The 15557-nt window shown below is 48.8% G+C and overlaps 1 pseudogene; it reads right to left on the bottom strand.

The window, feature by feature from the left end:
• Positions 1 to 1717: 1717 nt before the first annotated feature.
• The window catches only part of LOC129715164 (zinc finger protein 135-like), a 51829-nt pseudogene continuing 37989 nt past the window's right edge, over positions 1718 to 15557 (bottom strand).

Raw genomic sequence — 15557 nt, 5'->3', positions numbered from 1 at the left:
CTAACCACCCCACACATGCGCACACACACACACACACAGGGGGGTGGAGAAAGGGGGGTGACAGTGGGAGGGGAAGGGAGGTGGGGGGAAGGGGGAGAGAGAGAAGGGTGTGGGGGATGGGGAGATGGGCGTTGGGGGGGGGGAGCGTGGAGGATGAGAGAGGAGGCAGAGTGGGGGAGGTGGAAGGGGTAGGGTGGAGAGAGGGGGGAGGGTAGGGGGAGGGGGAGAAAGGGAGGTGGATGTGGACGAGATGGGGAGGGGCGGGGATTGGAGAAGGGGAGAGGCAGGAGGGGAGAAGGCGAGAGGGTTCAGAGGGTGGAGGGGTAGAGAGTGTAGCGGTACAGAGGGAAGGCTAACGAGAGAGGGGGAAGGAATGGGGGATTCTCTAGAGGGTGGGGGCAGAGACGGTGGGAGGGGCAGAGAGAGAGGGGCAGAAAGGGAGGGAGGGGCAGAGAGGAAGTTGGGACAGATAGAGGTGGGGGGCAGAGAGAGAGAGGGGCATGGAACATGGAAACCAGAGCAGGGACAGCGAGTTCGGAGGCAAAAAATTAACTGTGAGTCAGGGGGTTTACGTGGAAAAACTCAGGAAATAATTTACAGATGAAGGGATTTTTGAAATGATGATGTAAATCGCTATCAGAATATGTAAAAATGTCGCCGTTACCACGTTGGGGTTTCGTGGAGATGTGAATCAAAGAATAAGTTCAAGTTTGAAAACAAGATTTCGCACAAGCAAACATTCAGACTTTTACAAATTACTAGACCAAGGGGTCTAGACAGCCCCGTCAATGCGCAGTTGCGAGGGGCCCTGCGGCATCACACCCAACCCCTAACCACCCCCCCCCCCCCCACACACACACACACACGGGAGAGGGGTGGGAGGGGGAGAGGAGTGGGGGAGAGAGTGCGAGTGGAGGTGGAGGGGAAGGAAGAGGAGGAGCAGAAGGTGGGGTGAAAGGAGAGGTGGGGAGGTTGCGGGAGTGAGGGGAGGAGAGAAGGAGGGGGGGGGAGGAGAAAGAGGGGGGGATGTAGAGGACTATGCTGGGGGGGAGGTAGAGAGAGGGGGGAGGTAGAGAGAGGGGGGGGAGGTAGAGAGAGGGGGGGAGGTAGAGTAGAGAGAGAGGAGAGGGGAGATTGAGAGGAATGAGAAGAGGGAGGGGGATATAGTAGGGGGAGGGAGAGATAGAGGATGGGGGCAGAGAGATAGAGGAGGGGGAGAGAGAGAGGAGGGGTAGAGAGAGAGGAGGGGCAGAGAGAGAGAGAGAGAGAGAGAGAGGGGAGAGAGTGAGGGGGAGAGAGAGAGAGATAGATAGAGAGAGAGAGAGAGAGAGAGAGAGAGAGAGAGAGGGAGAGGGGGAGAGAGAGAGAGAGAGGGGGGAGGGAGAGAGGGAGAGGAGGGGGAGAGAGAGAGTAGGTGGGAGAGAGAGGGGGGGAGAGAGGAGAGGGGGAGGGAGGGAGGAAGGAGGGGGAGAGAGAGGCTAGGGGGAGGTGGGAGGGGAGATTTTGGGGAGAGGGGGGAGCGGAAGGGAGGATTAGAGAGGAGAGGGGAGAGAGAGAGAGGGGAGAAGAAGGCTGGGGGGGGAGGGAGAGGGGTAAGGGGGGAGAACGCTGAAAACATTAATATTTTGAAGCCGTTTTAAAAGGTTAATAACTGGACAAATATTGGTTGAAATGCGACAGGAAATATGTATCCGGTCGAGGGAGAAAATGTGAGTAGCGTGTGTGGCCAACACAAGCCTGGCTCACACATTTATCCAGAATGTTGAGACCAAAGAATAATATAGATTAGAGGAAACACTGGGCACTGGAAACAGGTGTAGGGGCGCTCGCCGGTGTGGGTGTGCTGGTGCCTCAGCAGCTTGGTTGTGTTGGAGAAACCCTTGCCGCACTGGGCGCAGGTGTACGGGTGCTCGCTGGTGTGGGTGCACTGGTGCGCCAGCAGGATGCTGGATCGGGAGAAGCTCTTGCCACAGTCAATGCAGGTGTACGGACTCTCGCCTGAGTGCACGCGGTTGTGCCGCAGCAGGCTGCTGTAGCGGGTGAAGCTCTTGCCGCACTCCGAGCAGTTGAAGGGGCGTTCTCCCGTGTGAACCCGCCTGTGGGTCTCCAGCTCGCTCGGGCTCTGCCATGCCTTGCCACAGACGTCGCACTCATAACGCTTCTCCTTGTTGTGCCCCGTCATGTGGTCCTCCATCGAAGCTCAGACCGCACACTGAGCAGATGGGGTGCTCACCGGCACATTGGCCGCCCTCAATGGCCGCTCACATCCCCGTCTCTCCTTCCACAGCAACGGCTCCTAAACCCTGCAGGAGGGGAACACAGAGGGTCATCATGGTGGCAAACAGGACATTACTATAACATATTGGGTGCGTTTATGGCGGATGAAAGCGTTATATATAATTCTGCTCAGCACACTGGCGCAGTACAGTTGCTGCCTCACCGCCAGAGACCCGGGCTCGATCCTGACTACCGGTGCTGTCTGTGCGAAGTTTGTACGTAATCCCCTTGACCTGCGTGGGTGTTTATTCCTTGGGCTCCGGTTTCCTCCAATATTTCAAAGACGTTCAGGTTTGTAAATTAATCGGCCTCTGCAAAATTGCTAAGTTGTCCCTAATGTGTGTGGGATAGTGCTAGTGTACGGGGTGATCGGTGGTCGGCACGGTCTCCAAGTGCCGAATGACCTGTTGTTTCCACACTGCATCTCTAAACTAAACCAAAGAAGGTTGTCGACTCAAAACATAACCCATTCCTTCTCTCCACAGATGCTGCCTGTCCCGCTGAGTTATTCCAGCACTTTGTGTCTATCTTCTCCACAGATTCTGCCTGACCTGCTGAGTTACTCCAGCACTTTGTCATAGAGTGATAGAGTGACACATGGTTGGAAAGAGGCCCTTCGGCCCAACTCGTACCCGCACTCCTAGATCCCTCGGCTCCACACATTCCCCCAGCGTCCCGCCATTCACAGTGAAGATCCTGCCCTGATTTGACTTCCTAAACTGCAACACCCTCCCCACCCCCAAACATCGTGACCTCCTCCCTGTGGCTCCCACCTGCTCCTTACCCCACTTTGCTTCCTCCCCCCTCCTCCCCACCAGGCTCCCTACCCCCTTCCTTGACTCACTTGACCCCTCTCACCCCCAGTTCCCTGCTCTCCATCACATCCCCCTCGGCACCAAACCCACTCCCCCTTGAATCCCTCCCCTCTCCCCCCTCTTTCTCCACCCTATCGTTCTCTCTCTTTCTCTCTCGCTCCCTCCCTCGCTCTATCTTTCGCTATCCCTCTCTCTCTCTCTCTCTCTCTCTTTCTCTCTCTTCTTTCTTTCTCTCTTTCTTTCTTTCTCTCCCTCTCTCTTTCTTTCTTTCTTTCTCTCTCTCCCTTCTCTCTTTCTTTCTTTCTTTCTTTCTTTTTCTTCTTTCTCTTTCTTTCTTTCTTTCTTTCTTTCTTTCTTTCTCTCTCTCTCTCTCCCTCTTTCTTTCTTTCTTTCTTTCTTTCTTTCTTTCTTTCTCTCTCTCTTCTCTCTCCCTCTCTCTCTCTCCCCCCCTCTCTCTCTCTCTCTCTCTCTCTCTCTATCCCCTTCTCCTTCTTCATCTCTCCCTCCTCGCACTCTCTCTCCTTCTCCATCCTCTCTTTCGTTCTCTCACCGTCTCACCGTCCAGTGCGGGCCGCCTCCATCTTGGGCCGGCGTATGCCGTCATTTCCGGGCTGAGGCCGCCCCGCTGTTCCGTCTCTCTGTCTGCGGGGCAACGGCCGGAGCCGTGCGTCATTTCCGGGCAGAGGGCCCGGGGGATGGGGGCGGGGTCCAGTGACGGGGACTGGGCAAAGAGGAGCCTAGAGTTCGCTCCTCAAGTATCTTTGGTGGCAACCGTTGCTAGGGCGAGATGGGCGGCTCCGATTGGCGGAGGGCGCTGCCTGTCAGAGGGGCGGGGCTACTGCGTGACCTATAGGACGCGATCACCTGCGGCGGGGACGAGTCTCTGATTGGTCGGACGCAAGGAGGGGGTGGGATTTGGTCCTCTGTGACGTTGCGGCCGGGAGAAGAAGAACCTGCTCCCATTGGTCGCTGGCGCTGCCCGTCCTGGCGGCGGGAGGCCGCGGTGCAGCGTCTCTGGTCCTCTGGCTGCAGCTCCCCCTGTCGGTTGAAGGCCGCGTTGCAAGGATACAAGGATGGAGTTAAAGGGAAAGAGTTAAAGTTAAGAAAGACCATATAACCAAGTCAAGTCAAGTTTATTTGTCACATACACATACGAGATGTGCAGTGAAATGAAAGTGGCAATGCTCGCGGACTTTTGTGCAAAAGACAAACAACAAAACAACCAAACAAATTATAAACATAATCATAACACACATATTCTTTTACATAATAACCATATAACCATATAACAATTGCAGCACGGAAACAGGCCATCTCGGCCCTACAAGCCCGTGCCGAACAACTTTTTCCCTTAGTCCCACCTGCCTGCACACCCTCCATTCCCTGACACCAGAATTAACAGGGCAGAAAGTGCAGGAACAGATAGTTGAGCAAGGAAAAGTGAAATAGGAATTTGTGGTGTGCCTCTGAGATGGAATCTTAGAACAGCTTGTATTGGAACCTACCAGGGAGAAGGCAAGTCTGGATTTTTAGTGTCATGCAATGAACCTGATTTGATAAGGGAACTCGAGGTAAAGGAGCCATTCGGAGGTAGTGACCATAATATGATCAGTTTTATTTGAGACGGAGAAGGGAAAATCGGAAGCATCAGTATTAGCCATGAGGGAGGAGCTAGCCAGAGTTGACTGGAAAGATACCCCAGCAGGGATGACAGTGAGCAACAATGGCAGGTATTTTATGGGAATAATATAGAAGGTGCAGGATCCGTTCATTCCAAAGAGGAAGAAAGATTCTAAGAGGAGTAAGAGGTGACCGTGGCTGACAAGGGAAGTCAAGGACAGTATAAAAATAAGAGAGTTGAAGTATAACATAGCAAAGATGAGCCATTTAAAGAGCAACAGAAAATAACTAAAAAGGCAACATGGTGAGAAAAGATGAGGTACAAAGGTAAGCTTGCCAAGAATATAAAGGAGGATAGAAAAGTTTATTTAGGTATGTGAAGAGGAACAATTTAGTTAAGACAAATGTGGGTCCCTTGATGACAGAAACATGTGAATTTATTATGGGTAACAGGAAATGGCAGATGAGTTGACCAGGTACTTTGGATCTGTCTTTACTAAGGAAAACACAAACAATCTCCCAGATGTACTAGTGGCCAGAGGATCTGGGTGATAGAGGAACTAAAGAAAATTCACATTAAGCAGGTAATGGTGTTGGGTAGACAGACGGGACTTAAGGCTGATAAATCCCCAGGGCCTGATGGTCTAAATCCCAGGGTACTTAAGGAAGTGGCTCTAGAAATTGTGGATGCATTGGTGATAATTTTCCGATGTTCTCTAGATTCAGGATTAGTTCCTGTGGATTGGAGGGTAGCTAATGTTATCCCACTGTAGGTCGCTATTGGCACCCAGACAACCGCTAATTTTGAGCCCTGGGGAGTCCAGACCTAATGGCCACAGTTTAAGGGGCAACATGTTCTGGCCCCGTTCGTCTTCACCCTGTATACTGCAGACTTTAATTATAAGTCTGACACATGCTACGAACAGAAATAGTAAGATTAAACGAGAACTTACCAGTTCGAAGTTTGATCATTATTTTATGAGGAGTAACGTTGAGGGATTACGTGAAGAACCCGCCAGGACGCATGCGTGACAGTCTTCAAAGCCACGGTGTGAAATCACAGATAACAGTAATGTCTGAACATAGTAAGATTAGAGAAGAGGATACCAGTTGAACTTTATAATCAAGGGTGGGAGCGGAGGGCACGTAAACCCTCAACGTTACTCCTCATAAAATAATGATCCAACTTTGAACTGGTAAGTTCTCGTTTAATCTTATTATTTTACTTCAGAGTCACGTTAGTGACTATGTGAAGATTTCAAAGCTCTGTGATTTCATGCCGTGGAAACGAGTCCATGCATCATATCTGCCTTAATTGACTAAGGGAGGAATTGTGTTAACTTGTTTAAACATGAATCCGACATTGAAATCCATGATAAATTTATTAACAACAAATTATAGCCCCTATTTTATGGGGTGAAATCATATTACAGATTGATTCTGCAAAATTCCAGGTTTAACCAGGTTTATGGTAGAATTGTTGGAACGTTTTTTCCCTTGACCGTCCTGCTGTCTCCAGGATTTGGTCCATCGGTACGTCCAACTCCATAGCTGCCAATGTAGCTGCAGCCTTGGTGGAATGAGATTTGAATATGTTAGTATCCACCCCAGCTGTTGTTAAAACCTGTTTCAGCCATCTGGAAATAGTTTGAACCGATACTTTTTTGTGGGGTTGCTTGTGGCAGATTAGTAGTGCCATCTCATTGCCTCTGATGTTTTTGGTGTTCTCCATATATAACAATAACAATAAATGTCTTATTATACAGAGACGATCATCTATAGGGTAGGCCCTAAATTCTATTTTGTGGCCTGATGATCCCGGTCTGTTCTGTTTGACTAATTCGTGAATATGAAAAGTTATATTTCTTGTTGAAGAAGTCATATTGTCCAGCATTAACTTATGTAAAGACTGTACCCTTTGTGCTGTGACCAAAGCCAACAGCATGACTGTTTTATGCATCAGTTTTTGCATGGATAGAGCTGTTTCTGGAGACCAGTTCCTTAGCAACGTTAGGACAATACTCACATCCCATATTTGAGAGTACCTGGTTCTTGGGGGATTGATATTAAAAATTGCCCTCATAAGTTTGGTTACCAGGGGGTGAGTCGCAACAGAATGGCGCTCTGATCCTCGCCATAGATATGCTGAAAGGGCACTTCTGGTCTAGTTAATGGCACTGTAACTGAGCCCCTCATCATAATGGAGGCCTGCCAGGAATTCCAGAACAGACGTTATGTTCATCGAGCTGTAAGTGATGTTGTTTCTGTGACAATATATCTCCCATTTCCTGATGTATACCAGATATTATTTTTTGGTGGATTGCTTGTGAGCCTCTGAGAAAATGTTCAATGTTCGGTCCGTCAGTCCCAGTTCCAGTAGAGGTTTCTTTAGACTCTACAAATTAATAAGTTTGTTGTTTTATGACATGGATGGCTATCCCCAGTTATGGGATGAACCAACAAATCTGGTTGTTTCAGAATGGTGATACATGGTTCTAAGACCTTGTTGAGTATCACAGGGAACCATGGTTAAGTAGGCCAATCGGGCACTACCAAAATACCAGACGCCGAGTCTTGTTGTATTTTGCGTAATACCCAACTGATGAAGCAGAAAGGAGGGAATGCATAGAAAAACAATTTCCCCCAATACAGCGAAAAAGCATCTATTGCTGATGCCCCAGGGTCTGGTTCCCAAGAAACATAGTTTGGTAACTGGTGATTGAGTCTAGATGCAAATAGATCGATATCTGGTGTTCCATACCGTGCTACAATTTCAGCAAATACTTTTATATCCAATGTACAATGTTCTCATTGAATTTGCGTGACCTGGTGTCTGCCACTGAATTTAGGTTACCTGGTAGGTAAGTAGCTGATATCCAAATATTTATCTGGATACACCATTGCCAAATTGTATTAGCCAGATTGTCACATGATGTCGATTTGATTCCACCCATATGGTTAATACATGCCACCATGGTGGTATTGTCAATCTGTAGTCTAACATGCTGGTGATATATTCCAGAACAGTATGACTTTAGGCCATAGAACGCACCCAACATTTCCAGGTAGTTTATGCCAAGTGTCTGTAGTAATGATGCCTCCTGTGCATTCCATCTACCTCCACAGCTGGAGATGGAATTGGTTGCGCCCCAACCAAGCACACTGGTATCAGTTTGTAGCACCACTGAGGGGTTACTGATAATAATAGGGCTGGAACAATGCCGAATGTTATCCCTCCACCATTTTAATTCCATAATTGCTTTGATTGGTAGCTTCATTGGTCTGTCGAAATGACCAGCATTAATTTTGAGTGCTTGTATTTTTGCCCTTTGTAAATTTTGATAATACAAAGGTCCAAATTCTGTGGCTGGAAAAGCAGCCACTATTTTGCCAATCACCCTTGCTACCAATCTGATAGATGGTTCACTGATGTCAATGAGGTTGTTGCAGGCCTCGGTTAAGACTGTAGCCTTGTCCTTTGGTAAAGTCACCGACATGTGAACTTAGTCAATAGTGAACCCCAAATAATCCATTATGGTGGAAGGCGGTAGTTTAGATTTAACTGGATGGATGATAAACCCCAGTTTCTCAAACAATTGTTTGGTGGCTGATACAGCTGGTTTGGCTAATTCCAAAGTTTTGCCCACAATCAATATGTCATCTAGATAGGCCATGATCATATGATTTTGTTTCCGAAGAAACGCTATGTCTGGTTTCAAGATTTTTGTAAACAGCCTGGAGGCTGTTGTTAATCCATTTGGTAGAGCTCTATACTGCTAGTGCTGCCCCATCCAGTTTAATTTTAAATAACGTCTGTGGTCAGTCCGTATAGGCACTGAATAGTAAGCATCTTTTAAGTCAAGTTCAAGTTCAAGTGAGTTTATTGTCATGTGTCCCTGTATAGGACAATGAAATTCTTGCTTTGCTTAAGCACACAGAAAATAGTAGGCATTTACTACAAAACAGATAAATGTGTCCATATACCCTGATCTAAATATATACACACATGAATAAATAACTGGTAAAGTGCAAATAACAGAAAGTGGTTGTTAATAATCAGAGTTTTGTCCGAGCCAGGTTTAATAGCCTGATGGCTGAGGGGAAGTAGCTATTCCTGAACCTGGTTGTTGCAGTCTTCAGGCTCCTGTACCTTCTACCTGAAGGTAGCAGGGAGATGAGTGTGTGGCCAGGATGGTGTGTGGGTCTTTGATGATACTGCCAGCCTTTTTGAGGTAGCGACTGCGATAAATCCCCTCGATGGAAGGAAGGTCAGAGCCGATGATGGACTGGGCAGTGTTTACTACTTTTTGTAGTCTTTTCCTCTCCAGGGCGCTCAAATTGCCGAACCAAGCCACGATGCAACCGGTCAGCATGCTCTCGACTGTGCACCTGTAGAAGTTAGAGAGAGTCTTCCTTGACAATCCGACTCTCCGTAATCTTCTCAGGAAGTAGAGGCGCTGATGTGCTTTTTTGATAATTGCGTTAGTGTTCTTGGACCAGGAAAGATCTTCAGAGATGTGCACGCCCAGGAATTTGAAGTTCTTGACCCTTTCAACCATCGACCCGTTGATATAAATGGGGCTGTGGGTCCCCCTCCTACTCCTTCCAAAGTCCACAATCAGTTCCTTGGTTTTGCTGGTGTTGAGGGCCAGGTTATTGCGCTGGCACCATGTGGACAGTTGCTCGATCTCTCTTCTGTACTCTGACTCATCCCCATCAGTGATACGCCCCACAATAGTGGTGTCGTCAGCGAACTTGATGATGGAGTTCGCACTGTGGTTCGCTACGCAGTCATGGGTATAGAGTGAGTACAGCAGGGGGCTGAGCACGCAGCCTTGAGGTGCTCCCGTGCTGATTGTTATCGAGGCTGACACATTTCCACCAATACGAACAGACTGTGGTCTGTGGACGAGGAAGTCGAGGATCCAGTTGCAGAGGGATGCGCAGAGACCCAGTTCTGCGAGTTTGGTAACCAGTTTGGAGGGGATGATTGTGTTAAATGCCGAGCTGTAATCAATGAATAACAGCCTGACATATGAGTTTTTGTTGTCCAGTGCGGAGTGGAGGGCCAGCGAGATCGCATCCACCATTGATCTGTTGTGGCGGTAAGCGAACTGCAGTGGGTCCAGGTTTTTGTCGAGGTAGGAGTTGATTTGCTCCATGATCAACCTCTCAAAGCACTTCATCACCACTGGCGTTAGTGCCACTGGTCGATAGTCATTGAGGCACGTCACCTTACTCTTCTTGGGCACTGGTATAATTGATGCCCTTTTAAAGCAGGTGGGGACCTCAGACCGCAGAAGTGAGAGGTTGAAAATGTCCGTAAAAACTCCCGCCAGTTGGTCCGCACAGGTTTTTAGAACACGACCGGATATACCATCAGGTCCAGGCGCTTTTCGGGGGTTCACCCCTCTGAAGGATTTCCTGACATCGGGCTCTGTGACTGAGACTGAAATGCCATCACAGCGAATGGGGGATCGGGAAGGCACATCAGTATTCCCCCTGTCAAAGCTTGCGTAAAACGCATTGAGCTCGTCAGGGAGTGATGTTACACCGGCATTCGAGCTGCCTCCTGGTTTTGCCTTGTAGTAGGTGATTGCATTCAGACCCTGCCACAGCTGCCGAACATCTGTCTCGACCTCCAGTTTGGAGCAGGTCAATTTTGGCCTTTTTGACGGCCTTAACAAGGTCGTATCTGGTCTTCATGTAGACCAGCCATGTAGGTCTTCATGTAGACCAGTCGATGCTAGCTATGAAGTAGCCTACGGAAATCAATTGTTTGGCAGTAGCAAAGTTTTCCATTTTAAAATGAATATATTGCACATATGTATTCAAGTTGGTCAAATCTATGATGATGCGACAACCACCATCTTTTTTGTTTTTGGTGAAGATATGAGACACAAATTCCAGAGAATCGTGTTGGGTTTTTTCAATTACCCCCTTTGCGTGAAGTCTCACCAGTTCAGCATGTGCTTCTAATTTTTCTTTTCATGAAAGTACGAAGTTCGGTTCGGTACACGCTGAACTGGGGGGCTATTTTTGTGTACAAATTCAATGGTATATCCCTGGATACTGTTTAGGATATAAGTGTCTGTTGTGAATGCACTCCATGCCTCCCAAAAGAAGTGTAATCTCCCACCGATATGTGAATTATCCACACTTCCTATAATTTGAAAGGGACCAGACCCACCTACCTCCATGGTTACCAGTGGAAAGTTTACTTCTTCCTGTGTGGTCTTCGAGGAGGTTGAGGCGCCGGTGTCCGGGTTTGGGTTTGGGGTTTGCGCATTTTCCACGAAGGCCGGTCTGGGCCATGGCCTAAAAAAGAACGCTGTCCTGTATGCCCGGCCTTTGAGCTTTCACCAGCTTCTCCTGTTCTACTGGTGGGTGCGTAAGGGTGCTGTCTGTGGCTGTGGGAGGTCCTTGCTGTTGTTGCCTTTATGAGGCCCAGGGTTTTTGCCTCTACATCGAGCTCCTTAACCTGCTTGGACAGGTTTCCACCAAATAATAATATTGGTGGCTTTGTGTCTCCAGGTTTGCACAGGCCTGCAAATTTTGGATTTAAGGCAGATCGGATGGCACTCTTTCTGATACTATTGATTTCATACTGCGTATAGCAGAATAGTGCCAGTGCATCCTGTTGTTCTTGCGACATTTCTTTCCCATCCACTGTGCGAGCGAATGCTGTGATCCCTGTTGTTAGTAGTTTTAGTATTCTCTGGAGCTTGACATCCATGCTTCTAACTGCTGCTCCGACGTGTTTCCAGATACAATTATTCACGACTGGAACATTCAGGGATACGCAATTTCCTGGGGCCAGATATTTGGCAGTGGTGTCCATCACAGCCTGTTCCTGTAGTTGCTTGAATGACAGGACATTAATGCTGGCAGCTAGTTTCTATTCTAGGTTTTGTCCAGTTTGATCCGGCTGTATGTAGTTGGACACCATGTCCAGTAGATTTTCACCTTCCTGCAACCCCTGCACACTTGTAGTTTGTTCAGCAAACCCCTCTTCGGGGTCAGCCCAGAATTGACCCCCAGTACTCCCCTCTGACGAGGGAGCTGCACTGTGCAGCCCTACGTAAGGTGACTAGACTCCATCTCCCGGAGTCTGTCACGTTGGAGCATTTGCTCCATCCGGCTCCAGCGCGCACGGTCACTGGCCACTCGCGGTTCCTCAAAGTCACACTCATCTGAGTCAACGTCTCTGTTTCTTTTTCTTTTTGCCTTCCCGCCCGGCCGCGGTGTTGATCTGGCCGGTGCAGGGGCTAAGTCGGGCACAGCTGATCCCATTACAGGTGATTCCTGTGCCAACGGCCGCTGCTGGCTGCCCGTAACTCCGCGGTCCTCCGCTTTGTCGCAGCTCTGGTTGACTTTTTGGATTTGTCCATCTTTTCCCCACCTGTGAAACTGTATGGGAATAATAATGACCGCAGAGTAACCACTTACCTGTCGGTCCCGGCTTTTAAACTTGCCGCTGCAGGGGAACGTCCTTCCACCCCGCCTGTCCTTTCGCAATGCTTGTAGCGATATGATACGCATGCGTCCTGGCGGGTTCTTCACGTAGTCACGTGACTCCGAAGTAAAATATTCAGATGACACTGCGATTGTGCCATGTGTAAGAACGGGCCTGAGGAGGAATACAGGAACTTGACCAGTGCCTTCTAGAAACATAGAAACATAGAAATTAGGTGCAGGAGTAGGCCATTCGGCCCTTCGAGCCTGCACTGCCATTCAATATGATCATGGCTGATCATCCAACTCAGTATCCCGTACCTGCTTTCTCTCCATACCCCCCGATCCCCTTAGCCACAAGGGCCACATCTAACTCCCTCTTAAATATAGCCAATGAACTGGCCTCAACTACCCTCTGTGGCAGAGAGTTCCAGAGATTCACCACTTTCTGTGTGAAAAAAGTTCTTCTCATCTCGGTTTTAAAGGATTTCCCCCTTATCGGGAACAATCTTCCTGCATCTAGCCTGTCCAACCCCTTAAGAATTTTGTAAGTTTCTATAAGATCCCCTCTCAATCTCCTAAATTCTAGAGAGTATAAACCAAGTCTATCCAGTCTTTCTTCATAAGACAGTCCTGACATCCCAGGAATCAGTCTGGTGAACCTTCTCTGCACTCCCTCTATGTCAATAATGTCCTTCCTCAGATTTGAAGACCAAAACTGTATGCAATACTCCAGGTGCTGTCTCACCAAGACCCTGTACAACTGCAGTAGAACCTCCCTGCTCCTATACTCAAATCCTTTTGCTATGGAAGCCAACATAACATTCGCTTTCTTTACTGCCTGCTGCACCTGCATGCCTACCTTCAATGACTGGTGTACCATGACACCCAGGTCTCGCTGCATCTCCCCCTTTCCCAATCGGCCACCATTTAGATAATAGTCTGCTTTCCCGTTTTGCCACCAAAATGGATAACCTCACATTATACTGCACCTCTGTACCTGGAGTATAGAGAACTGTCTCATCCTGAACATAACTAAGACTAAAGAGATGGTGATTAACTTTGGCAGGTCCAAGCTCTCCCTTCAGCCAGTCAACGCTGCAGGGGCTGACATTGAGGTGGTGCAGACATATAAATACCTTGGAGTGTACCTGGATAACAAACTGGACTTGTCTCTTAACTCTGACGCACTCTACAAAAAAGGCCAGAGCAGACTCGTTTTCTTCAAAGGCTCAAATCCTTCACTATGCACTATGATATGCTGCACATGTTTTACAACACTGTGGTTGCAAGTGTTATTTTCTACGCTGTTATCTGCTGGGGTGCAGCATTAGTGTAAAAAACAACAAGAAGACTCGGAAGAGGACTGAGTGCTCTCCACCATTGTTCTGCTCTACTGCAGCTGCTCGCCCCTTAACCCCCCCCCCCCCCCACACACTTATTTGAGTCATGAGTCATGAGTATATTTAATTGTCATTTGGACCCCTGGAGGTCCAAATGAAATGCCGTTTCTGCAGCCATACATTACACACAAATAGACCCCAGACACAACATAATTACATTTTACATAAACATCCATCACATAGCTGTGATGGAAGGCCAAATAAACTTATCTCTCCACTGCACTCTCTCCCCCCCGATGTCAGAGTCAAAGTCAAAGCCCCCGGCTGGCGATGGCGATTGTCCCGCGGCCATTAAAGCCACGCCGGGTGGTTCGAGGTCGCACACCGGCTCTTGGTGTTGGAGCCCCCGGCGTGCGCTCGCAAAGTCCTGCATTCCAAGCTGCGCGGGGCAGTGGTGCTAAGCCCTGCTCCAGGAGCTCTTCGACCCCGCAACTCGGGCGGGAGAAGTCGCCGTTGCAGGAGCCCCGAAAAGCGGTCTCCCTCCAGGGAGCCGCGGGCTCCCGGTGCCGCCGTCCGCAGACCCACAGCAGCAGCGACAGCAGCAGCAGCAGCGGCAGCAGCGGCAGCGCTCCTCCACCGCCCCACCCGCTCCGGTCTCGGCCAGCTCTGCAGAGGCCGCTGCTGACCAGGGTCGCGCCGCCTACCGGATCTGGGATAGTGTCTGGGATAATTTATTTAATTACTTACTTATTTACTGTTATTAGCTTTCAATACAATCATTCCGGACATTCTCATTGGTAAACTGGTCACTCTCGGCCTCCCCACTCTCACATGTGCCTGGATAAAGGATTTCCTCACCAACCGGCCCCAGACTGTGAGACTCGGCCCCCACCTCTCCTCCACTCGCAGGTTGAGTACTGGCTCCCCACAGGGCTGTGTGCTAAGCCCCTTATTATACTGTCTCTACACCTACGACTGTAGTCCGGCCCACAACAACAACCGCATCGTCAAATTTGCTGACGACACTACTGTAGTCGGACTTATTTCAAAGGGAGACGAGGCAGCCTACAGAGAGGAAGCCCTGAAGTTGACAACCTGGTGCTCAGAAAACAATCTGGCTCTGAACACCAGGAAAACAAAAGAGCTCATTGTCGACTTCAGGAGGCACAGCACCGACTTAGTCCCCCTACACATTAACGGCGAGTGTGTGGAGAGGGTCAACACCTTCCGGTTTCTCGGCGTCCATATCGCTGCTGATATCTCCTGGACAGACAACACGACAGCGGTCATCAAGAAGGCTCAGCAGCGGCTGCACTTCCTGAGGGTCCTCAGGAAGCACAACCTGGACTCTAACCTGCTGCTGACCTTCTACCGCTCATCCATCGAGAGCCTGCTGACATACTGCATTACAGCATGGTATGGCAGCTGCACCATGGCAGACAGGGAGAGGCTTCAGAGAGTAACCAGGACAGCGCAGAAGATCATTGGTTGCCCTCTCCCCTTCCTGATGGATATCTACACCTCCCGCTGCCTTAGCAGGGCAAAGAATATCATCAAGGACAGCTCCCATCCTGCGTTTGGACTGTTCGACCTGCTGCCATCTGGAAGGCGCTATAGGTGCATCAAATCTAGGACAAATAGACTCGGGAATAGTTGTTTTCCGAAAATTATAACTACTCTTAATTCAAATTCACACATGCACTGACTTCACAGCCCAACACTCGGACTTCCATCTGTATATATGTATATAGTGCCGCAGAATTGTGCACCTATCCCCCCCCTTCTCCCTTCTGTTTTTGTTTTCTGTTTCTTGTTTTTTGTACTAAATTATATGTATGCACTGAGTACGAGCAGCTTTTAATTTCATTGTACATGTATAGTGACAATAAATGGCATATCTATCTATCTAGTTTTTTATTTTTTTTTTTTTTTTTTTTTAGCACTTTTTGTTTTGTTTATCTTACCATATTTGTGTGGATGTGTATGTATGTGAGTGTTGTTTGTCCCCGTTTGGTTCCGACCTGACTCGGGTGGGTTGAAGGTGGTA

This window comes from Leucoraja erinacea, unplaced genomic scaffold (assembly GCF_028641065.1).
Source record: "Leucoraja erinacea ecotype New England unplaced genomic scaffold, Leri_hhj_1 Leri_1044S, whole genome shotgun sequence".
In the NCBI taxonomy this organism is placed as follows: Eukaryota; Metazoa; Chordata; class Chondrichthyes; order Rajiformes; family Rajidae; genus Leucoraja; species Leucoraja erinaceus.
Note: the sequence above shows the minus strand (reverse complement) of the source record. Positions and strands in the feature narration are given on the sequence as shown.